This window comes from Xyrauchen texanus, chromosome 27 (assembly GCF_025860055.1).
Source record: "Xyrauchen texanus isolate HMW12.3.18 chromosome 27, RBS_HiC_50CHRs, whole genome shotgun sequence".
Taxonomy (NCBI): Eukaryota; Metazoa; Chordata; class Actinopteri; order Cypriniformes; family Catostomidae; genus Xyrauchen; species Xyrauchen texanus.
Window position 1 is genome coordinate 16,143,408 of NC_068302.1, and position 23,480 is coordinate 16,166,887.

Sequence of the window (23,480 nt, forward strand, 5' to 3'; positions counted from 1 at the left end):
GAAACTCGAAAAATTAGAATATCATGCAAAAGTTCATTAATTTCAGTAATTCAACTTAAAAGGTGAAACTAATATATTATATAGACTCATTACAAGCAAAGTAAGATATTTCAAGCCTTTATTTGATATAATTTTGATGATTATGGCTTACAGCTTATGAAAACCCCAAATTCAGAATCTCAGAAAATTAGAATATTGTGAAAAGGTTCAGTATTGTAGGCTCAAAGTGTCACATTTTAATCAGCTAAACACCTGCAAAGGGTTCCTGAGCCTTTAAATGGTCTCTCAGTCTGGTTCAGTTGAATTCACAATCATGGGGAAGACTGCTGACCTGACAGTTGTGCAGAAAACCATCATTGACACCCTCCACAAGGAGGGAAAGCCTCAAAAGGTAATTGCAAAAGAAGTTGGATGTTCTCAAAGTGCTGTATCAAAGCACATTAATAGAAAGTTAAGTGGAAGGGAAAAGTGTGGAAGAAAAAGTTGCACAAGCAGCAGGGATGACCGTAGCCTGGAGAGGATTGTCAGGAAAAGGCCATTCAAATGTGTGGGGAGCTTCACAAGGAGTGGACTGAGGCTGGAGTTACTGCATCAAGAGCCACCACACACAGACGGGTCCTGGACATGGGCTTCAAATGTCAAACGTCTTACCTGGGCTAAAGAAAAAAAGAACTGGTCTGTTGCTCAGTGGTCCAAAGTCCTCTTTTCTGATGAGAGCAAATTTTGCATCTCATCTGGAAACCAAGGTCCCAGAGTCTAGAGGAAGAATGGAGAGGCACACAATCCAAGATGCTTGAAGTCCAGTGTGAAGTTTCCACAGTCTGTGTTGGTTTGGGGAGCCATGTCATTGGCTGGTGTTGGTCCACTGTGCTTTATTAAGTCCAGAGTCAACGCAGCCGTCTACCGGGACATTTTAGAGCACTTCATGCTACCTTCAGCAGACAAGCTTTATGGAGATGCTGACTTCATTTTCCAGCAGGACCTGGCACCTGCCCACACTGCCAAAAGTACCAAAACCTGGTTCAATGACCATGGTATTACTGTGCTTGATTGGCCAGCAAACTCGCCTGACCTGAACCCCATAGAGAATCTATGGGGCATTGCCAAGAGAAAGATTGAGACATGAGACCAAACAATGAAGAAGAGCTGAAGGCCGCTATTGAAGCATCTTGCTCTTCCATAACACCTCAGCAGTGCCACAGGCTGATAGCATCCATGCCACGCCGCATTGAGGCAGTAATTAATGCAAAAGGGGCCCAAACCAAGTACTGAGTACATATGCATGATTATACTTTTCAGAGGGCCGACATTTCTGTATTTAAAATCTTTTTTTTTATTGATTTCATGTAATATTCTAATTTTCTGAGATTCTGAATTTGGGGTTTTCATAAGCTGTAAGCCATAATCATCAAAATTATATCAAATAAAGGCTTGAAATATCTTACTTTGCTTGTAATGAGTCTATATAATATATTAGTTTCACCTTTTAAGTTGAATTACTGAAATTAATGAACTTTTGCACGATATTCTAATTTTTCGAGTTTCACCTGTATGTGGGAAAAAGAGATCTAGTTACATTCATAGCAGGGGTGATTAATAGCACTGCAGAAGTTAAATCAAAAAATGAAAAAATCCAGTTGATAGTTAAAGCTGCAGTTAATCATTTAGGACTGGTAGGACTGACGTGGGAAGAAGTAAGAGAGAACCTTACTATTCAGTCAAGTCAAGAAGCGTCATGGGTTGGTTAATCATTTTAATGGTATTTCTTTTACAATGGAATGCTAGAAGCTTAATGGCGAATGGTCAAGAATTTAAGCATTTCATAAATGAATTGGAAGAGAAACCAGATGTGATGTGTATACAGGAAACTTGGCTGAAACCAAGTCTTGATTTTGTAATTCATGGATACACTGTGATTAGGAAAGATAGGATTGATGGAGGAGGAGGTGGGTGTGCAACATTTATAAAGCTTGGATTGACTTATAGGTTAATAGAAATGGGAGATGAGCAGGAATATATAGCGGTGGAGGTGTGGGAAAGAGGGGAGGGGATAAGTGTTATTAACTACTATAACCCATGTAAAAGGTTGATGATTGATAATTTATTAAGTATTCAAGGTCAGGATAGACAAAAAGTAATTTGGTGTGCAGACTTTAATGCTCATAGCCCTGTGTGGGGGGGGGAGGACAAACAGATGCAAATGGTAAGATAATTGAAGAATTGATGGATGAAAGAGAATTGGTCAGTCTGAATGATGGAAGGGGAACTAGGGTAAATTTAGAAACAGGAATGGAATCTGCATTAGACTTAACATTAGTGTCTAACACTTTGGCTGGAAATACTAGATGGGAGGTATGGCAAACAACTACACTGGGTAGTGATCACTACCCAGTTTTATGCAGAGTAGGTGGGAGGGAAGAAATAAGGGTAGAAGAAAGGATCCCAAAGTGGATATTTGGGAAAGCAGACTGGGATCAATTCAAGAGGATGAGTGAAGAAATAATGACTAGGATTGAAACAGCAGGAAGTATAGAGGAGATAAATAACCAAGTTACGTCAGCAATCATAATGGCAGCGGTAGAAGCTATTCCTAAGGGGAAAAACAGAGGTAATCGGAAATTGGTGCCTTGGTGGAATGAAGAGTGTCAAAAGGCAGTGAGGAAAAGAAATAAAGCATTTAAACTAGTAAAGAGGGATCACAATATGCAGTCATTAATTCAGTATAAAAAAGCGCAGGCAGAAGTGAGAAGAACTATTCAGCAGGCAAAGAGGGCAAGTTGGAGTAAATTTTGTGATGAAATTGGAAGGTCAACACCGGTGAGTAAGGTATGGTCTATGAGAAAGAGGATGGGTGGAGATAGGAGACAGTGGGAGTACCCAGTATTGACATTAGAGGAGGAGATAGGTGTCACCAATCTGGAAAAGGCAGAAATAATGGCAAAGTCGTTTACAAAGATACACAGTTCAGAAAATTTATCAGAAGAAGAGAGAAGGAGAAGGTCAGTAACTTTAAATCAAAATATGCATGCGTTAAATAGGAAGGAAGAGACTGGTAGTGTCATTGATGAGCCTTTTTCTCTGGCGGAATTGGTTAGAGCGATTAAAAGAGCAAAGCCTACTTCTCCAGGAAAGGATCAGGTGTGTTATGTAATGTTAAAACATCTTGGTGAAAGATCACTATTTAAGTTACTGGAACTTTTTAACAAGATATGGAAGGAGGGAAAACTGCCAGTTGCATGGAAAGAAGCAGTAGTGATTCCAATTAGGAAACCTGGCAAAGATCCAAGTAAACCCATAAGTTATAGACCAATTGCCTTAACATCTAACTTGTGTAAGATAATGGAGAGGATGATAACAGAGAGATTGTCGTATGAAATGGAGAAAAGAGGATTACTGGTAAGTTATCAGAGTGGTTTTAGGAAGGGAAGGAACACAATGAATTCAGTAGTGAGATTAGAGACTGAAATAAGAAGGGCACAAGCAATTAAAGAGACTGTAGTTGCAGTATTCTTTGATATTGAAAAGGCTTATGATATGTTGTGGAAGGAGGGGCTATTAATCAAGTTAGATAAAATAGGTATAGGTGGGAATTTGTTTAACTGGATAAAAGATTTTCTGTTTGGTAGGAAAATTCAAGTGAGAATAGGGGCAGAAGTGTCAAGTCAATATGAGGTTGGGAATGGGACTCCTCAAGGAAGTGTGATAAGTCCTTTGTTATTTATTATAATGATAAATGATGTCTTTGCAAATGTTTCAGAAGACATTCATTGTTTGCAGATGATGGGGCTATGTGGAAAAGAGGAAGGAATATAGAGTACACAATTAGGAAGGTACAGAAAGCAATTGATAAAGTGGTAGAATGGGCTTATGACTGGGGATTTAGGTTCTCAATAGAAAAGACTCAGACAGTTTTTTTTTACCAAGAAAAGAATTCAGGAAGAAGTTAAGCTAATGATGTATGGGAGAGAGTTGGAGAGGGTAAGTTCCATTAAGTTTTTGGGAGTGATTTTAGATGCAAGGTTGACGTTTGCAGAACATATAAAGAAAATGGAAGACAAGTGCAAAAAAGTAATTAATGTGATGAGATGTTTGACAGGAAGAGAGTGGGGAGCCAGTCGGTCATCGCTTAAGAGTATATATGTGGCTCTGATAAGATCAGTGTTGGATTATGGTAGTATAGTGGTTGGGTCTGCAGCTAAGTCTCTTTTAATGAGGCTGGAGGTTATTCAGAATCAGGCTTTAAGAATCTGCTGTGGTGCTTTTAAAACGTCTTCAGTACCTGCCATACTAGTGGAAATGGGAGAACTGCCACTGGAATTAAGAAGGAATCAATTGATGGCAAATTACTGGGCTGGATTGCAGGGCCATAATGACTCGCATCCCACTAAAGCAGTATTGCAGGATTGCTGGGAAAATGGAAGAAAGTTAAAGGAAAACTTTGGTCGGATTGGAAATAATGTAGCAAAAGAGTTAGAAGTATTTAATCTTAGAATAAGCCCTACGGTAGTTTTTCCAGAGATTGCCCCTTGGAAGATGACATGGCCTGAAGTAGACTGGTATGTGCTTGAGGAAAAAAGGAAGGAAAGGAAGAAGTTAATCTGAAAAGTATATTTAATATCAGAGTAGGTGGAAACTATAATGAATTTATTCAGATTTATACGGATGGTGCAAAAAACCAGAGACGGAAGAAACAGGGTTTGGGGTGGCAATTCCAGGGAAAGAAGTAGAAATGAGTATAAAAACATCTAATAATTTAGGGGTATATTCTGTAGAGATGTTGGCAATTTTAAGTGCTTTGCAATGGGTGGAAAAGGTAAGACAGGAAAAGGTTTTAATATGCTCTGATTCTTTATCAGTCTTGGCAAGTTTAAGGTCATTCCATTCAAAAGCTCGGCAAGATATCCTGTATGAAGTACTTCAATTAAACACAAGATTAAGTCATATGGGATGTCAGGTTAAATTTATGTGGGTTCCAGCACATGTTGGTATTACAGGTAATGAGATGGCAGATAGGCTGGCTAAAAGGGCGCTAACAAAAGGGAATGTAGAAATGCAGGTTAATATTAGTAAAGCAGAGGTTAAAAGCATAATTTGGGAGAAAATAAATAAAAGGTGGCAAGAGAGGTGGGATAGAGAGAAGAAAGGGAGGCACTTATACCAAATTCAGAGAAATGTAAAAGAGGATAGGGTGGGAAGTGGGAATAGGAGAGAAGAGGCTGTGATGACGAGGTTAAGGTTGGGACACTGTTCAGCTGAACAAAACACTAAAGATGATAGGGAAGCACCAGACAGGGTTGTGTGAGGGATGTCAAGAAGAGGAGACAGTGGAGCACATAATTATGAGGTGTAGGAGATATGAAATGCAGAGGCAGGTGATGAAGAATAAGTTGAGGCAGATTGGGGTGCAAGAGATTACATTAAAAGGGTTATTAAGAGCAGTAAATGGGACACAGAATAGAATATTGATGACTTTTTTAAGGGAGGCGGGAGTTTTCAATAGGATTTAATTGATAAATAAAGTTTGTTGTTTGTGTGAGTGTTTATTTGAAGGGAATTAAGGTTATGTAAGTGTAGGAAAGAGAATGGACACAGAGGTTTTGTACTTATAGTATCTGATCCACACTCCGGAGCAGAGGGGGCGGTAATGCACCAAAAAGCTGGATGCCAACCGCCGTTAAATTGGAAAGAAGAAGAAGAAGAAGAAGAAGAGATTGTTTTGAGCATGCGTTGAAATGCCACAGTCCCCCGTGTTCGTTGTTTGTATGTCCGTGTGTGTGTGCTATATAACAGAAGAAACAAAAAAAATATTTTTGTGAGGGAATGTCGCTCATCTTGTGTTTACTCTCTGCAGTGATATAGTAGGACACGCGCTACAGCTAAATCTGGTATAGAAAGGCAGGAACAGTACAGAAGGTGAAATTACAGAAGAGGACATCGTTTTTTTTCTTCCTGAAAAGGTGAGCTATAAAGACTGTTTATGTTTTATGCGACAAGCGGTGTACTTTAAAGCATACATGTATATCTAGTAGATATAATAGCGCTAGGAAATGTTCTTCTATTCGCATCCCATCGGTATTCCAGTGGCGCAGATGTGATGTGATGAAATCCTGCTTATAACTGCGTTTAACAGATTTTTTTTTCTTTTTTCTCTCTCTCTAAAAGTTATGTTAGCGCTGTTATAACAACATTTATTGTCTTTTCTTGGTCGGTTCAGACATATAGGGCACCATTTTGAGATATGGATGGCAGTACTGGCGTGTCACTATTAAAGGGTAACTAAACCCTAAACCAACTTTTTTTAGTTAATGATCTGTAAGCATGGGGCTTTATTAGTACTGGTCATTGATTCAAGTAATTGTTTTGACATTTGTGTATAAAGTGTTTTAATTCTACAATATATGGTGTAAAAACGTCTGAGTGCTGCCCTCTTCAGGTTGAACGGTGGCTACTGCAGTTGAATTTTCCTATTGGCTGTTTGCGGTACTTCGTGACGTAAGCGGTGACAGCTGACGTAAGCAGGTTCCAGCTCACCACGCCCTTGGTACGAGCTACCACGCCCATGGCAGTATAAAAACCATCTCGTTTCAGTCAAAACCACTGTAGCGAGTCAGGAGTTGGAATTGCGAGTATTGAAAACGATCAGGATAGAGTATTTTAGCATCTATTTAGCATAGCATTTATATAGTTATTTAGATTATTTCGTGTAGCCTAGGTAGTTAATTAGCATATTTGTTAGTGTAGTATTGTTAGAAGCATAGTTAGTTAGTAGCATAGTATTGTGTCAGTTAGGATAGCTTCAGCACTGCTGGACTGTATTGCTTTCCATATAGACTTGGAAATTAGGCGCCAGGGGTTGCACGTCCTTGTTCTGGAAGACCGCGAGTTCCCGCCTAGAGCTGTAGGAGTGTGCAAACTGCATTTTACGCGGGATTGCTTCTCCAACGCAATGGAGGTGGAAATGGGCTTCTCCAAACAACTTCAGCTGAGCGACGCAGTGCCAAACACTGCTCCTCCTGCATGGACTCCACCACCTCAGCGGCGTCTTGAGGTGAGTGATCATATATATTTGAATCACAATTTATGGTTAGGCTAAAGTTAATCCTCTGGGGCCGACAAGCGGCGTGTTCACGATGCGGGAGTGTTAAGCGTATTGCACCCTTATACATTGTATTACGGTATTGACTACCTGTATAGTTTTATTTGGAGGTATACGGTTTTGTACATGATGACGTTACGCTTTACGTCACATTCTTCTAAGTTGAGAGAACAGCTAACTGATGTTATGTTCAAGTGAAGCTTGCTAAATAAAAATCCTGCTAAAAGGATAAACATCACTGAACAGCGTTTAGTTTGTTTTTCCTGCGCAGTGAAGGTGAATGCGCTTCGGATGCTCAACAGGGAGTTAAAACCGCAGTTTGAGCCAGCGGCTCGAATTGATATGGCTCCGGTCCTGTGTCCACAGACAATTCACCCTCCTCCACTTCAGGTGAAGGTGGGGGAGAAAGGTAATCGACTTCAAAAGCCCGCTCCGTGGCAAAGCTACTTGTGTCACTCCAGTCACTCTCCATTTTAGAGTCTGACAGCAGCTGTCAATTAATCTGTCACTACGGGTCTCAGGTGCACGCCCCCCCACCCCCCCCCCCACCCGCTCATCCCCGCCCTCGGTTCGTCCCCTCTATCCCCGCTGGGGTCTGCTCACTTTTCGAGCATTTTTCAAATATTGCTAGTGGGTGGAGTCAGACTCTGAGCAGGGGTTTAGTTACCCTTTAAATGCTGAGGCACTGCCTCTTTTAAAGAACCACGTGCCATTTTAAATATGTATTTTCTTATTTCTCATTCTAAGCTAATATAGCTTCTGGTTTGACTTTTAATGGCAGCCCAAATGGCTGATGCTTTGAATCACTTTATTAAGGTGTGATAAAGCTCCACGTTTAACTTAATGAAGGACAGATTTGTACGCAGTAGAGATATAACTGATTATTTAATTGCTGCATTTTTTCAGATCAACCAGGATATACTGGTATTTTGCCTGTAGTGTATCCATCAGTGTGGTGATATCATCCTTGAAACACTCATTCCTAACTTTGTTGACTAAATAATGGCTAGAGGCTTGTTTTTGTGACCATTTCTTTGATATGGATATTAAATTTAGTGCTAATGTGATAGGTGGGGTGAGAAGTGGCTAACATAACATTGTTGCTGGTTTATGCCTGTTCATACCAGCCTCACTCGTGCCTGACGTCATAAATGACTCATGTGATGCCACCTTGACATTGAAAGTGTTTTGCCTGGTTGTCATGGAGATGGTGTAGACTAGTGTGTAAAGATCAGATTGGATAACTGAAAGATTGTTGATTCATATTACTCAATTCCTTATAAATAAATGTTCTGGAAATTGCTTTGGATAAAGTCAACAGTGAAATGACAAATTGGTAAGTGTCAGGGCACCAACGAAAGTGACTTCTGGTGACTAAAGGAAAAGGAACCTTCTGGTTATGCATACCTAAGCATAAGGATAAACATGGAGGGGGTTATCACTTTGGAGGAAGCAAAATTTGTACTACTAAGCAGTAACAACAATCTACAACAATCTCGCCTAAATATCACAGGGGCTAATTTTTTTAATTCTTACCTTGTTTTATCCAGATGTAATGATTTTTAAAGTATGCAGCCTAATTGTGACCTTTCTCTTTAGTAGGCATTTGACAGTATCAAATTTTCACATTACGATAATTGCTGAAGCTTTTATCACAGTATATGTTACTATCACGCTATTTAAGTACAGTACAAAAACAGTTTGAAAGGTAAACCAACTTGATTTATTTTTCTTTTAATAACAAGTTTAATTACTTTTTTCAATACCAAACTGTCCTTTTAAATGAACAGATTAATTTACAAAGAAAATAACCCTGAACATTTAAAAAACTACCATACATGGATACATAGCCAAATATAACATGATGTCTTAAAGGGATAGTTCACCCAAAAATGAAAATTCTCATCATTTATTTAGGGCTGGGGCGGTATGGATTTTTTCTAACCGCGGTTGAAAAGCAAGATATTCCCGCGGTATAGCGGCTTTAGATAAAGACTTTAAATATTGTCACCTACATCCGAAGAAAAAAAACGAGCACAATTTTAAATAGTCAAATTTTCATCAAGCAGTAATTTGGCATGAACTAATCACTGTATAGATTTCCTTATTTAAGATTATTCTCAGATACATTCGCATTGAATATGGGTCAGACATGATTTTGACCACTTTATTAAGTTTTGTTTTGTAGAAAGCCTTTCTTTAACTTAAAATTTCGTTTTGTATAAATTGTATCTTAATTTTAATCACAGTTTCATTAACTAATTGCCTGGAATTAATAAATAAGAAGCAAATATAGCAGACATATAATCAGCAGCAGGACGTGGAAGCGCCGATGCGATCTCTTCTTGCGTGAGCTCTCTCATAAATGAACCGAAACTCGGCGGCTAGGCCTATTGCCTCACAGACATGAGAAATAAATAGAAATCTTAAAATGCATTTTAAACAAAATTCAAAACAAAATGATAAAATTTTAGGCTACAGTAGCCTAGTAGTCAGGTTTGCCGATGTGCGTTACTATTTATTTATTTATTTTTATCCCTGTGCGTCAATCGGAAACGGACTTCACTGCTGATATTCTGGGGATACAACATAGCCAATAGGCTATAGCCTACTAGGGACTTTAGCCTTTGAAATATCTTTGTTGCATTGGCTCAGTCTCCTTTCTAGAACAGCCAAGAGCTTTCTAGCCTCGCGGCAGCAGCATCTTGCATCGCTCAGACCTTAAAACAGTCACCGCCAGCGGATGCGTTTTGAAAATTTATCAAAAAGCGTTGGTGCGGACAGATGAGTTTTGTGATGCGGTTGCGGATTAAATAATAATAGCCCATCCGCGCATCTCTAATACAAATGGAATGTTATTATGTGTCATGGAACATTGCGCTCCCCAACTCGCTGAAAGGTCGGATTTGCTCCATATTTTGATAAGTTTTGTTTAGAAAACCTTGAATCCATGTAGGCTAATATCATTAGACATAATCCATATCATTAGAATCAATGAATCCATGTCATTAGACACAACGTGCACACATGTGCAGGCCAATGTTTTTTTTGTTTTTGTTTTTTTGCGGTGACGACGGTGACAAGCTCAGACCCGCGGTTGGAGTCACGTGACCGCGGTATTGCGGTAATGCGGTAACCGTCCCAGCCCTACATTTATTCATGTAGGGCTGAAACGACTAGTCGACGTTATCGACAACGTCAACAAAAAAAATTGTCAGCAAAATGTTTTTTTGTCGAATAGTTGTTTGATCTCATTTAATGTAACATGATATCACATTAAACTGCAATGATGACGCTCGAGAGCAGCACTTCAGCTCACGACTGACTGAAGAGAGGAAGAAAACACCGCTCACAGACACACTCTAAACTTTCCAAACAGCTTCAGGTGATGTAGATCACAAAGTATGAAGGAATTATAATGCAAAAATACAAAGTAAGTAAATACAGAAGCACTCTTTTTGTGGAATAAGTGGAGCTGGATCTGTCGCTCCACTGAAGCAAATCTTGCGTGTCTAGCGTCTTTAAAGGAAACACCCCGGCATTACATTTTAAATGCAGTTATATTTATTTATAGCGTTATTAAAGTTCAAATAATATGGAAGCAAATCATGTAAACAACTACAAATCTGAAACTGTAATTTCTCTATGCGGTCAGCGCCTCTTCTATGAATTGCACGAATGTCCCTAATCCGATCTATGGGGGTGCGTGCTCATTCCTCGAGCACGCACACTTGCTGCAGGTAAATTATAACATTATGGCTGGTGACTTATTGAATCATAATACAGTTGAAATCAGAAGTTTACATACACCTTAGCCAAATACATTTTTACTCAAAAATGTTCACAATTCCTGACATTTAATTGTAGAAATCACTACTATATTTTTAGAATGTGAAATGTCAGAATAATAGTAGAGAGAATTATTTATTTAATCTTTTATTTCTTTCATCACATTCCCAGTGGGACAGAAGTTCACATACACTTTGTTAGTATTTAGTAGCATTGCCTTTAAATTGTTTAACTTGGGTCAAATGTTTTGGGTAGCCTTCCACAAGTTTCTCACAATATGTTGCTTGAATTTTGGCCCATTCCTCCAGACAGAACTGGTGTAACTAAGTCAGGTTTGTAGGCCTTCTTGCTCGCACTTGGTTTTTCAGTTCTGCCCACAAATTTTCTATCGGATTGAGGTCAGGGCTTTGTGATGGCCACTCCAATACTGCTGTCCTTAAGCAATTTTGCCACAAATTTTTAGGTATGCTTGGGGTCATTGTCCATTTGAAAGACCCATTTGCCAACAAGATTTAACTTCCTGGCTGATGTCTTGAGATGTTGCTTCAATATAGCCACATCATTTTCCTTCCTTTTGTGAAGTACACCTGTCCCTCCTGCAACAAATCACCCCATGCTTCACGGTTGAGATGGTGTTCTTCAGCTTACAAGCCTCACCCATTTTCTTCCAAGCATAAGGGTTAGTTCAAACAGTTCAATTTTTGTTTCATCAGACCAGAGGACATCTCTCCAAAAAGTAAGATCGTCATACCCATGTGCACTTGCAAACTGTAGTTTGGCTTTTGTTATGGTGGTTTTGGAGCAGTGGATTTTTCCTTGCTGAGCAGCCTTTCAGGTTATGTCGATATAGGACTTATTTTACTGTGGATGTAGAGGCTCGTCTACCTGTTTCCTCCAAGGTCCTTTGCTGTTATTCTGAGATTGATTTGCATTTTATGCACCAAACTACGTTCATCTCTAGGAACCTGAATGTGTCTCCTTCCTGAACATTATGATGGCTGCACGGTCCCATGGTGTTTATACTTGCGTACTATTGTTTATACAGATGAATGTTGTACTTTCAGGCATTTGGAAATTGCTCCCAAAGATGAACCAGACTTGTGGAGGTCAACAATTGTATTTTCTGAGGTCTTTGCTGATTTCTTTTGATTTTCCCATGATGTAAAACAAAGAGGCACTGAGGTTGAAATAGATCCACAGTTACACCTCCAGTTGACTCCAATTAGCCTATCAGATTGGCTAATTGCCTAAAGGCTTGACATAATTTTCTGGAATTTTCCAAGCTGCTTAAAGGCACAGTTAACTTGGTGTATGTAAATTTCTGACCCACTGGAATTGTGATGTAGTCAATTATAAGTGAAGCAATCTGTCTGTAAATAACTGTTGGAAAAATAACTTGTCATGCACAAAGTAGATGTCCTAAATGACTTGCCAAAACTATAGTTTGTTAATATAAAATCTGTGGAGTGGTTTAAAAATGAGTTTTATTGACTTCAATTATCAGATCGGAGCCAACATGGGCATTTTTTAACTGATCGGGGATCGGCAGTCAGCCCGATCACCTTACTTTGATCATTTACGTCAGCAACCCCATGGCTAAAATGTCAGCAGTGTGGAAATATTTTAAACTAGAAAGCGAAAACTGTTCAACATCCGTATCTGCAATACGATCATTTCGTGAGGCGGTAGCAATAAAGCTGCATTCAAAATTACCAGTTTGATACAACATCTTAAAACTAAGCATGCAACGGAATACGGCGAGTTCACCAAAACAACATGGGAAAAGGCAGCTGCGCCGAAGCAACAAACACTGGACAAAACTTTTAAAAGGAAGGAAAAATATCCTTGAGAGAGCGAAATGGCCAAAAAGATTACTGAGAAAGTGGTTTAATTCGTAGCTTTGGACAACCAGCCCATCTCTGTGGTAGAGAAGATTTTGGATCCCCACTATGCCCTGCTGTCTCAACACTAAATTTCAGACACTGCCTTACCTGAGCTGTACAGTCAGGTTTGTGACGACATAAGAGGTGATTTAAAACATAATGTGACTGCTTTTAGGTTTACAACAGACATTTGGAGCTCTGACATATGCCCCATGTTATTGCTCAGCCTCTCTGCATACTGGATTGATTCCTCCTCTTTCGAGTTTAAGCGTGCAGTATTGCATGCACACCAGTTTCGTGGAACTTATACAGCCGAGCATGTAAGACAGGGCATCGAGGAGATGCTGAACACTTTGTTTACTTGGTTATTTTTGTAAACAAACAAAAAAAACAGTCTGCAGCTCTATCTAGGCAAAATACAAATGCGCGTGGATGATTTTTTGATGAGAAATCTTTGAAGTACTTTAAACAAAAAAATTAAAATTGTAATTGTCATTTTTCATGTTATTAATGTCCTTACTATACATTGTGATCAGTTGAATGCATCTTTGGTGAATAAAGTATACATTTCTTTCCATAAGAGCAAAATCTGTACATTATTCCAAACATTTTCCTGCCAGTGTATATAAGTAGGTTAATTGCAGGGTGTGACTCAAAGAATGTACTTACAAATATACTGAACTTCTCCCTCTATCTTTCTCCCTCATGATGGCCAAAATATTGTTGAAAAATAATTTAGACAGATATTAATTTAATTATTACTGCAAACAATCAATTCCTCTTTATCTCTGTCCTTAAAGGTTACATAAAAAAATGTGTATCTTTTCAATTTTGAAACGTTAAAAATAAAATGCCTGTTTTTACTAGAGGTGTAAAAGTTCTTGTATTAAAAAAAAACTGTACTGTTTACCACACACATTTCCATCGTGGTTCATCTTGTGTTTAATGACACATCTGGGGTATACGGTTTGATGAAGAAAACACAGCATCAAATAGAAATAGGCACGGATAACCTCCGATAATGCACCTGTATGGCTTTGTAGATGGATATGCTCTGCCTGTGTCTCGTGCGAATCAACTTTCTACAGAGTAGTTGTACAATTAATGGTTAGTATGTTAAATCAGTTAATGACATCGCAGTTCAGCATGTGTTGGTGTGTAGTTGAAAATGGCAAGCAGAAGAAGATAAGTCGCTGAGAGAGAGCCTCCTACGTCAAAGTCTGCTGTCTGGTAACATTCTCAATTTGCAGTAATTTACAACAGAGATGGTCAAAAAACATTGACAAAACAGTCTCTGTTTGCAGATATTACTTAACACGAGTGCCATTTACTCATGGTAATACATCGTATATGATTACAATTTACTACGTTATCACTCAGGTACAAATAGCAGGTAAGCCCGAAACTGCATGCACTCAGTGCTAATTCGGACAGACTTGGGTGTGATTTGGGTGTTTGTTGCAAAAGATTTCCTACTCCATTGATTAAGATTTGAAATTTCACGTATGATTAAAACACTAGAGCCGTGTTACAATATCCTTTAAATGAATACTAGAAGTGGTATTCCTTCTGAAGTGATGTAGAGTTTCCGAATGTTGAATATATTTTGAGTTGAGGTTGAAATTATTTTTTTTGTCTATGTATTAAGCATAATAATGCAGTTAAATTGATTTTTTTGACATTTTATTTTTTTCTAAAATTCAGTTAAATTATTTTCGTAATTCAGTTTTTTCTGATTTATTTTCATCTGTTTTGGATTTTTAGTTTTTAACCCATTTTTACTTTAAACAATTGCAATATGTCAATATTTTTGTATTCAAACTGTGGATACATTCAGGATCATGTAAACTCTCAAGTGTAAGTTCCCTTCCGAGGGAACTCTCACTGCGTCGTTGAAAACGACTCTTTGGGGAACGCTCCTTAGCGTGCACCTCTGAATTATGAATGAAACTATTCCAATCTTGATTGGTGTTGCGTCATGACGTAACATGTGACGGCATAACCGGATGCGTAAAAGTGACGCCGGCACACAAACACATTAGCTTTCGCTCTTCAGCAAGCGCTCTGTGTATTGTTTGTCTTATTTGGTGTTGTTTGTCTGATTTAAAAATATTATGGCCACCCAACAGTTCATGAAGTGCGTGCACCCCTGCCCTCGTTTCATTACGGGTAGGGACATGCACGCTTTATGTGTGAATTGTTTGGGAGCGCAGCACGCACAGGCAGCTCTCTAGGGATCTGCCTGTGAAAGTTGTGAAGCACTACCCATGAGAGTGCTGCGCTCCCGGTTGGCGTGCTTTGATGATCACGGTCAGGCTCGCGTTCCCCACGGATCTGGTCCGCGTCTGTTGAGGCAGCCGGCGGTTGAGATCGTGGGGTTACGCAGCGGATCTTGCAGATGAGAATGAGACTGCTGCGGCACTTTCTCTTTTGTGGATCCGAGCCTACTGTGAGTGGTGCAGAAGCCCGCGTCGTGGCTTCTTCTGCCCACGATCAGGTCCCAATGCTTGAGCTCTCTGCTTCCGAGGAAGTGGATATGCTCAGCATTGATCGCGGACGACCGTGAGTCAAGCACGCCAGTTTTCGACCAAGCTTATGAGGAGCTGATTGAGGTTGTGACGCGTGCGTGGCCAGACTTGATATCAGCTGGCCACAAAATGAGCAGGAAACGCAAGTTGAAAGACAAATTAGACTAGCGTTTCCTGCAGCACAGATCACAACCTCAGCGCCGGGGTTTGCCGTTTTTCCCCGATCTCCACAAAAAAAATATATAAATATATATCTCGAGATCTTGGGGTAAACCGCATTCGTCCCGTGTCTCCAGCCCCAGTGTGGTGATTACAGACGATGTTTTGGGGGCACGGGATATGGGCTAAAACCCCGGCGCTGCCTAGTAAGCCCTGCAGGGATACATCTGCTTTAATAAGTAGGGCTTACATGGCGGCAGGTTGGGCTGGTTCTTGCCTGCACTCAATGGCTATTGGCCGCTCTATGGCAGCTATGGTGGCCACAGAGAGGCATCTGTGGCTGAATTTATCGGGGATAAAGGAAAAGGTTAGATCTTTTCTGCTTGATGCTTCCCCCGTAAGGTAAGTCTAAATCAAATCGGGCAAGCAGATTAGCCCCAGCCATCAGTCAGATCCTCGCACCACAGAGTTCCCCCCCCCCGCTGCAGAGCAACCGAGGTTGTTATCGCAGCGGCGTCCTCAGGGAATCGGTGTTGGTTTCCCGCCGTCTCTGACGCTTCGGGCCACATCAATTTCCAGCGAACGCACACCGTGCCGTTCGTGTCAAAAAAAAGTATCCATTGTGGTCACAAGAACCGTATCGACTAAATCCTGCCGGTCTCTCGCTTCAGGAAGTCGAGAACAGTGCTCGGGAAACACCCGAGACCAGCCTCGAGAGGCTGGTTCCCTTAGTAGAAGCTTCGGGAAGGAGGTCCTACCAAGGTGGTAGAACCTCGGAGGGCTGTCCCCGCTGCAGCGCAACCGAGGTTGCTCTGCTAGCGGAGTCCTCAGGAAATCGGTGTCGGTTCCGCCGTCTCTGGCGCCTCGGGCCACATCAATTTCCAGCGGATGCACGCCGTGCCGTTAGGTGTCAAAAAATATAAATAAAAAAAAAACAAGCATCAATTGTGGTCACAAGAACCGTATCGACTAAATCCTGCCGGTCTCTCGCTTCAGGAAGTCGAGAGCGGTGCTCGAAAAACACCGAGACCAGCCTCGAGAGGCTGGTTCCCTTAGTAGATTTTGTAGAGGCATGGAATCATCTTCCCAACATATCTGCATGGGTCCTGCATATAATAAAATCAGGGTACAGACTGCAGTTCGGGCACCGCCCCCAAATTCTCTGGGGTGGTGCAGACTACAGTGGTTCGGAGCAGACTCAGGTGATGGAACAAGAAGTGCAACCTCTGCTGCTAAAGGAGGCCATAGAACGTGTTCCTCATGCAGACAGGGAGTCCGGATTTTACAGCCGGTACTTTATAGTTCCAAAAAAGGATAGGGGGTTGAGGCCGATTTTAGATCTCAGAGTTTTGAACCGGCCTTTGAGGAGGTTCAGGTTCAAAATGCTTACTATTCCTTCCATCGTGAGCCAGATCAGATCCGAGGACTGGTTTGTCACGATAGCTCTAAAAGACGCCTATTTTCATGTATCCATCCTTCCACGTCACAGGAGGTTCCTGAGGTTCGCTTTCGGGGGCGAAGCTTACCAATATCGGGTTCTTCCGTTCGGCCTAGCACTCTCCCCGCACATTCACCAAATGTATGGATGCAGCTCCTGCTCCTCTGAGACTTCAGGGCATCCGCATACTGAATTATATCGACGATTGGCTCATTCTGACCCAGTCTCGAGAAATGGCGGTTCGGCATCGAGATGTAGATCCTTGGCCACATTCGAAGTTTGGGGTTGAGACTCAACACAAAAAAGAGTGTGTTACAACCATCCCAGTGCACAACGTTTCTGGGTGTTGGAACTTCGATTACGATGCAGGCACGCATGTCTCCTGCACGTGTCGAGTCCGTTCTGGTGATGGTGTCGGGTTAAAGCTAGGCCAGGCCATCACTGTAAAGCAGTTTCTAAGACTGCTGGGCCTCATGGCAGCGGCATCCAACTTTATACCTTTGGGCCTTCTACACATGAGGCCCCTCCAGTGGTGGCTGAAAGCCAAGGGGTTTTTCCCCAAGGGGAATCCATTTCAGTAAAATCAGAGTAGCAGCGCAGATGCCTTCGTTCTCTGCTAATATGGAAGAAACCTTGGTTCCTGTCCCAAGGGCCAGTGTTGGGAGCGTCATGTCACGGGAAACCGTTTCGACAGGCGCCTCCCTCACTGGCTGGAGCGCGGTCATGGGCGGCAGCTTTGCCAGGGGTCTGTGGCAGGACCATCATCATTCTTGGCACATAAACTGTCTAGAGATGTTGGCTGTGTTCAGGGCTCTGAGGAGCTTCCTTCCAGACATCTAAGGTTACCATGTCCTAGTATGTTCGGACAATACATCAGTGGTAGCTTATCTGAACCGACAAGGGGGACTCAGATCAGCCCTCTGTGCAGACCGGAGCATCAGATAATTTCTTTGGTCCCAAGGGAAAATACTGTCTATCAGAGCATGTATGTTCGGGGGTTCAGAATCAGGGAGCAGACAGCCTGTCGAGGCAGGGGCTGAGGCCGGGGAATGGAGACTTCATCCAGAGGTGGTGAAGTTGATATGGGACAAATTTGGACCATCGAAAGTGGATCTATTGGCGTCTCGAGAGGCGTCCCACTGTCCATTTTGGTTCTCCGTTCACCTCCAGCCCCACTGGGGTTGGATGCCATGGTACAAGCCTGGCCGAGGCTTCAGCCTGTACGCATTTCCCCGATCGCTCTGCTCCGGGAGTCCTGGAAAGGGTCTGCCAAGAGGGCATCAGTCTACTTCTGGTTGCCCGATGTGGCCGGCCAGTATGGTTCTTAGACATAATCTCACTCCTGATAGCTCCACCATGGCAGATTCCTCTGAGGAGGGATCTGTTGTCTCAGGCAGGGGGCACAGTTTTCCACCCTCGTCCAGAGCTGTGGAAACTGTGGGTCTGGCCCCTGAGGGGGTTCAGTACCTAAATGCTGGTCTATCAGCAGGGGTGGTTGAAACCATACTTAACTCTAGGGCTCCGTCTACTAGGAGATTATATGGCCTCAAGTGGAATGTGTTCTCCACTTGGTGTAGAGAACATGAAGTAGATCCAGTTAACTGCCCGGTGGCTTCAGTTCTGGAGTTTCTTCAAGATCGTTTCTCTCGTGGTCTCTCCCTTCCACACTTAAGGTGTGCGTGGCTGCCATTGCGGCTTTCCATGCACCATTGAGTGCTGGGCCTCTGGGGATGCACCAGCTGGTCATTCGTTTTCTCCGTGGTACATGGAGGATGAGACCGACAACTAGGTCCAGGGTTCCTGCCTGGGACCTGGCGGTGGTTCTCGAAGGGTTATCCCTGGCCCCCTTGAACCCCTTCAGTCGGCCTCGCCCAAGGACCTGGCGTTCAAGATGGCTTTTCTCTTAGCTATTACCTCTCTAAAGAAGGTGGGAGATCTTCAAGCCCTGGCAGTAACACCAGCTTGCTTGGAGTTTGCCCCTGGCGGAGTTAAAGCCATTCTGCACCCGAGACCTGGCTTTGTGCCTAAGGTGTCTTCTAACACGGCACGGTCTCACGGTCCTGCAGGCATTCATCCTCCACCTCATGTGTCGGCAGAAGAAGAGAGGCTCCATTTGCTCTGCCCTGTCAGAGCTTTGGCGTTACCTCGAGAGGTCCTCTTCTTGGAGGAGGTCGGACCAACTGTTAGTGTGTTTTGGGTCACCTAAGAAGGGGCTCCTGCTTCGAAACAAACCATTACTAATTGGATTGTTCAGGCTATTATCTCGGCCTATAAGGTCGCAATTTGCCTTCACCTTTGGCCATAAGGGCTCATTCAACTAGAGGCATGGCGTCCTCTAGGGCTCTCTTATCGGGAGTGCCCCTCCAGGAGATCTGTGAGGCAGCCGATTGGGCTACCCCGCACACTTTCATCAGGTTTTCTGCACCTCCCTAGTACGCCTGGCGCGCGTGTGCTCTTGTCCTAGCTGAGTGCCTGAGTTCAGTTTCACTCTAGGGCAGGCCTTTTTCGGTAGCGTGGCCTAGTGGGCATTCGTTCCCCAAAGAGTGGTTTTCAACGGCGCAGTCGCGAGTTCCCTCGGAAGGAGCGTCTCGGGTTATGACTATAACCCTTGTTCCCTGAGAAGGAGCGAGACACTGCGTCGTCCTGCCATGCCCCTCAATGCCTGAGAGCGGCTTGCTTCATCGGTAGGCTAATGTGTTTGTGTGCCGGCGTCACTTTTATGCATCCGGTTATGCCGTCACATGTTACGTCATGACGCAACACCAATCAAGATTGGAATAGTTTCATTCATAATTCAGAGGCGTACGCTAAGGAGCGTTCCCCAAAGAGTCGTTTTCAACGACGCAGTGTCTCGTTCCCTTCTCAGGGAACAAGGGTTATAGTCATAACCCGAGATGTTCTCAGGGCAAAAATATAATTCGTACCAGAGAATAAAATAAATGAAATTGCAATAATTAGCCTGTAGGCCAAATAAAATATACCCATTTTAATTTAGTTCAAATTAAAGTATTTTCTGGTGGCTCCATGCCCTATGTTAATGTTATTAATTCATTTTAAACATGTGCTGCTTTCTTGGACATTTCCCATCTTTCACAGACATCTCCATTGAAGTACATGATGATAAGGCGCTTGGTGTTGAGCTCAGTAAGAGACTCTCTCTTGTCAATGAGTGTCTTTTACTTGCTGAAGCTCCTTTCACAGTCAACTGAACTGACTGGAAAATACTTGTAGGACATTGCCATTTCTGCAAACCTTTGAAATCGTTGGCTTGTGCCTTTCCAGTAGTCAGCAAGGTCCAGGGAAGTTAAGAGGGCTTCATTTCGGACACAATGTTGATATGCAGCCCACTCCTCACTGAGCTCTGGAGATGGGCTCTTCAGAGCCCACAGAGTACCATAAGCCGCAATATACCTCTCCATCGCAGGTGCCTGTCTGGGATCAAACACTCTGATGATTTTATTAATTGTCTCTGGTAGGATGGACATCCCAGTGCATTTGCTGCTACATTATCCAGTATACTAGTTAATAATACATTGTTTCTTAATAAGCTGTACATTTTATATTGAAATAATAGTTAGAGGTTTGTGTTTCTTTACATATTAAAGAGTGCTCCCAATTAGTTCCACACAAAAATGTAGATATTTTATTCTGAACCGATTATGCAAAAAAACACTGGTATCGGATGATACTGAGAGTTTCATTATCGGAATCAGATCGGAATAGAAAAACTAGTATCAGCGCACCCCTTGTTTAAATCACAGTTTTTATGGTCGTTTGCAGCATTACATCATCAATGCCGTGAAGTTGTAAAATTGGATATCATTTTACACAGAAAAGATTAGTAAGTGCTTTTAATGCACTAAAATCATTTTAACACACACTAGGTGTTTACATTTTGTGGGTATACTCTTAACACAGTTTGTATTTTAAGGCTCACAGATTGGCCCCATTTACTTTCATTGTAAGTGCTGTAAGACTCGGTGTAACCCAGATTTGTGCTTTTTATAAAGGAAAGGAGGAGCAAGTCAAAATAATGTTTGTGGTAATCAACATTATGCCACAAATGCTGTCGATCGAGCTTAACTTGTATTGAAACCGGAATATTCCACTAGATCTACTTAAGTTTAATCATTTGAAATATTGACTTATACTACACATGAATAACTAATATATATATTGGCATTATATTCATGATGTTAGTCAGAGGGGAACTGGTGCCCACAGTGAGTCTGGTTTCTCCCAAGGTTATTTTTCTCCATTAACCAACATCTTATGTTCTATTATTTATTTAGGTTTATTAATGATTGATGCCTTTTTATATTTTTCCATTGACCAATTATAGTTATTTATTTTGCATGAGTGGCAGTTACATTACATACATTACATGGGCCTCACAACGGCTGATTAAAATATGGTATTAGTGGAAGTTAAAATAGTTGGTTCTAAAGCTGCTCCAAAATGTGATGTCTACAATCTTGTTCTCATTGAGCACCTCGTTTTTATTGTGCCACATGTCCTGCGATCTTTAGGTTGATACACACCTCTAGATACACACCTCTGGCTGTGCTGCAGTAAATTGCGTTCTGCAATATGGGTCAGTCTGGATTAAAACCTTCACTCTTCTGCTCTCAGAAGCTCTTCAGATTCCTCAAATGCTCCCTTCTCATAGGGTCACTGTTGTGTTTAATTAAAGCCCATAGAAGAGACCTCATGGATGTTTAAAATTCTAAAAGAATTCCTCATCTCTTTCTGTTCTCTGTAAATTCATTGGTTTGCCCTGATGTCCCCTACAGAGGTGAGCTGTGATGTATTAAACCTCCCCGCTCCATGCCCAGGGTAGCAGTCCCAAGATATCAGGCTCCTACGGTGCTCCAGTATTGTCACTAAGCTACGTACACCACAGAGAGGGTGAATTTAACAGCATATTTGTGTAAATTACCTAGTATGGAAGAATGTGTTGTCATGGGAATAGAAAGGTAATTCTCTTGATGGGAAGCCAAGCATGTAGCTTAAAGGATTAGTTTACCCCAAGAATGAAAAATATGCCATAATTTACTCTCTCATGTTGCTCAAAATCTGGTGGCCCTTCACTTTCATTGTGTGGAAAACAAATGCTATGAAAGTAAATCTGAGACTAACATTGTGTCTAACATCTCCTGTGTTTCATAACAAAGAAAGTCATATGGGTTTGGGAAAAATATGAGATGGAAAATGAAAAAAGATGACTGGGAATATTAAGTAAAATCATTCAGCCTGATCTGATTCTGAGCTAGTGTTGTCACGGTACCAAAATTTCAGTGAATTTTCCAGTACCAGTGAAATTTCACGGTATTCGATACCATTTTCGGTACCAAAGCAAAAACGGTCTACTAAACAACACTCTTTTATTAACAAAGTCTACAAAACATTAGCAGCAGAACTAAGAACAAAAATATGCCATTGAGCAACACTAATTTAAATATATATAATTTTTTTTTAATTATATCAAAACTGAACAATGTATGCTTCAAGTATTTTTGAACACTTATATAAGATTTGCTTCAACTTTTGCAACTTTTAATTTAAGTTTTTACCAAGTACTAAAAAAACAAAACCTAAATAAACAAGCACACAATAGAATGAATAAAAAACAATTTCCAAACTAATGTGCAAAGTACTCTCTTATTAATAAAGCTGCATATTGCCATTTTTCTTCATGATAAGAAATGCACAGTGACATATAGATATTATGATTAAATAAGTTCTAATCTAGCTGCATTAAGCGCGCACGAGGGATGAGTTCCCTCGAGGCAGAGTCTCTCTCAGCCAGGTGCAGTTTCAATCTCTCCCCCTTAGATCGGGACATTCGCGCAACTTATAGAAGAGGTGCCGACCACACAGAGAAATGCCAGTTTCTGAGTTTATAGTTATTAACATGAGCTGCTTCTGTATTATTTGAAATTGAAGTCATTCCCTAATACTTTGGGATCTACATAATATAAACTGTGAAAGTCTAAACTCACCTGCTTTATTTGCTTGAATAAATCAGGGTGTCTGTCTTTCATGTGCTTAATTTCCTGCTTTCATCAGAAAATTGCGAAAGCAGTGTTTACGAATAGGTTTTTGTTGATCTGTGATGTTTCCCTTTTCATCAGCCTCAAATGACTTGGCTTTTTCCACTTTTCATTTCGACAAGATTCAGTTGAGACACTGCAGCAGCAGCTACTTTGCTTGCCGCAATCTTTTGCTTGTTGTGAGCGTTTGAATGTTCCCGCCTCTGCATGGGTACCGGGTACCCCAGTACCTTCAGAAATTCTGGTATCGTAAATAATATTTTGTTGAGTACCAACTTGGTACCGGTATTTTTGACAACACTAATCTGAGCAAAGCTCATAAAGAGGAAGTTTGTCATATGAATGCTGAGTTTGTGGCAGCTGATGGGTTTTTATAGTCACGAGTGATGTTCATCTAAATCTAATGACCTTTTCCCTAGATTAGTAGAATATAGTAGATTATCAATTATATAGTTGATGCCTTTGCTATTATTATGTGGTACGGTGCCCAAACCTTTGACTATTTAAAAAAAATAAATAAATAAAAACTCCATA

The 23,480-nt window shown here is 41.3% G+C and overlaps 1 protein-coding gene across 3 annotated transcripts in view; it reads left to right on the forward strand.

Moving 5' to 3' along the window:
* The window catches only part of LOC127620755 (solute carrier family 23 member 2-like), a 77,417-nt gene that overhangs the window by 2,454 nt on the left and 51,483 nt on the right, over positions 1 to 23,480 (forward strand). Inside the window, exon 1 of one of the 3 annotated variants that reach the window (XM_052093973.1) lies at positions 5,732 to 5,957. The exons of 1 other annotated variant lie outside the window; for it this stretch is intronic. The gene's annotated coding sequence lies outside the window, so the exon portion shown is untranslated. Of the gene's footprint in view, positions 1 to 5,731; positions 5,958 to 6,774; positions 7,049 to 23,480 lie in introns of those variants that run through there. One more of the 3 variants, XM_052093974.1, reaches the window with a different exon arrangement.